The following is a 2,806-nucleotide window of genomic DNA, read 5'->3' as shown; positions in this document are numbered from 1 at the left end:
GCCGCCTCATCATCCCTACGTCCTTACAAAGACACGTAGTTTCACTCGCACATGCATCTCACCAGGGCATAGTTAAAACTAAGCAACTGATCAGAGAAAAGGTTTGGTTTCCTGGCATTGACAAAATAGTGGAAGAACAAGTAGAGAAATGCCTACCATGCCAAGCTGCATACACAGGGAACAAACAGAGGGAACCACTGTCGATGACACCACTCCCAAATTTTCCATGGGAAGAGTTGTCTGTTGATTTCGCTGGTCCATTTCCAACAGGAGAATACCTGCTTGTGCTGATCGATGATTTCAGCCGATTTCCAGAAGTAGAGATCGTCCACTCTACCTCAGCCAAAGTAGTAAACCAAAAGCTAAACCAAATGTTTGCAAGATTCGGAGTGCCGAGGGTCGGGAAAATGGGCAACGGGCCTCCCTTCAATGGCTCATAATTTTCATGCTTCAGTCACGAGGTAGGACTCCATCATCGCAAGATCACACCTTTGTGGCCGGAGGCAAACGGCGAGGCTGAGCGTTTTATAAGATCGATCACAAAATGCATCCGTTCTTGCCAGGCCGAAACGTCTAACTGGAAAGAGGAACTCCCCAGTTTTCTCAGACAGTACACGGCAACGCCACACAGCTCTACCAAAATATCACCCCATGAGGCACTCACCGGAAGGAAAGTGTGAACATTCCCCCCAGAGATATCACCACAAGCCAGCCCAAGAAATGTTAATAAATCACTCTCCGTGAACGACGTAAGGTCAAAACAAAACCAAAAGGATTACGCAGATGACTGCCGTAAAACACAGCACCAAAACATCAATATTGGTGACACAGTCTTGGTTCGCCAACAAAAGAAAAACAAACTCACACCACCCTTCAGCTGCTGATCCTCTTGTCGTTGAAGATGTGAAAGGGAGTATGATCCCAGCACGTCGTGGCCAGCAACAGGATGTGAGAAACTCATCCCACTTCAAATCCCTTCATGGTGGCAACACTTTTGATCAAAATGAGGAATAAGACAAGGACGAAGTAACTCAACCGTCTCACCATCAGACACAGTCAAAAGTATACCAAAGCCAACGATGCGAATCAGGAGAGTCAACAAGTTCGCAGATCGAGCAATCTAGCTCACCACCAGTGGCAGAGTTCCCTAACTCTCCACAACCCTCTTGTTCGCACCAACAGACAAACGCACCACCAATTATAACTAAAAGTGGCCGTGTTGTGAAATTGCCCGACAGGTATAAACCTTAGACATGATTGATATGGGCTGTGCAGAGGTACACAACAACAACACGCACATAATTAGGGTATTGCTAGGCATCATCAGATACTAATTTAATCCCTTAGAAGAGAAAATTATTTTCCAGTACTAGTAAGCTAGCAAACACAAATAAAAGACCATTCTTGGGGATATTGCAGAGATACAGATGTAATGCAGGCATTTTAAGTCAAAACGCAAGGACTGTGCAGTAAAGCGAATACATAATCCGGACATTTCAAGTCGTGACACAAGAACTATACTGAGGACTTTTACTGTGAATAGCCTACGTGATTATCAAAATAAATCTTTTTATATTGATGTGTTTTATTCCGAAGAAAGCGAGGGATATAGTGTTGTCACTGTCAAACTTGTTTAAGGGACTTAACCCAATAAATCAGTGTCCAGTTGTCCTCGCCCATTATTCTTAGTGACCACAGGTAACTGTCGTGAGCTATTTTCGTCCTTTCGTAGTGATTGCCCCTGTCAGTGTTGTGAGCAGTATATAAGCGCGAGACCATGTGGTCAGTGTCTCTTCCGAGCAGAACATGTGAACAGAGTATGTGTCAGTTAAGTATTAAACTGTCTACCCAGACCAGATGTGCTTGTCAGAATTTTATAATGATATGTTCACCTTTAATTCAAATTGAAAATGATGTTAGGTTCACCTTTAAGACAAAAGTCATATTGATGATGATAATAGTTTCACAATTAAGTCAAATTGATGATGGTGATATGTCCACCATTAAGTCAAATTGATGATGGTGATATGTCCACCATTAAGTCAAATTGATGATGATTATATGTTCATCTTTGATTCAAATTGATGATGGTGATATGCTCACCTTTAGGCCAAATTGACGATAATGATATGTACACCATTACGTCAAATCAACGACGATATGTTCACCTTATAGTCACTTCGTCGATGCTAATATGTTTACCTTTAAGGGGGGGGGGATGCTACATGCACCCCCAAAGTCCCGATTCGGCTCAAAATTATGGAATTTGAGTTGTAGGCACATTTAGCTTCCTCAGTCTATCCTACGACTATAATTTCATCGCATAAGAACCCCAGAAAACCTCATTTCTCCCCATATCGGGCATGTTTGTCACCACCATTTCCTCATAAAGTCAATATTTTATTTTTCTTTATCGGCCGTTTTCTCAAAACACGATTTTCCACTGTATTTTTTAAAATAACTCCTCCATTTTTCATCCAATCTTCATGAAATTTTCACAGAATGAAGAGAAGCTGTATACTAACAATGTGTCTGTTGAATGTTTGATATGTGGAATAGATTTTTCTTGGTGGTGTCCGGAGTGTGGATTTTTTCGGATTTTTCACAAACTTGAATACTACCTCAGGAAAAAAAAACATTAAAATTTTTTTATTCGTTTAGGAAAAAAACGACACACACATTTTTAGATCTAATGTTTGTAAACATGCATGCATAAAAATAAAACAAACAAAAAAACTATTGATTTCCATAAAAATAAGTGCAGTATTCATTACGTAAAACATGTCAACAAAATCTAATATGGCTG

The sequence above is a fragment of the Aplysia californica genome, unplaced genomic scaffold (genome assembly GCF_000002075.1).
Source record: "Aplysia californica isolate F4 #8 unplaced genomic scaffold, AplCal3.0 scaffold00352, whole genome shotgun sequence".
NCBI lineage: Eukaryota > Metazoa > Mollusca > Gastropoda > Aplysiida > Aplysiidae > Aplysia > Aplysia californica.
Note: the sequence above shows the minus strand (reverse complement) of the source record.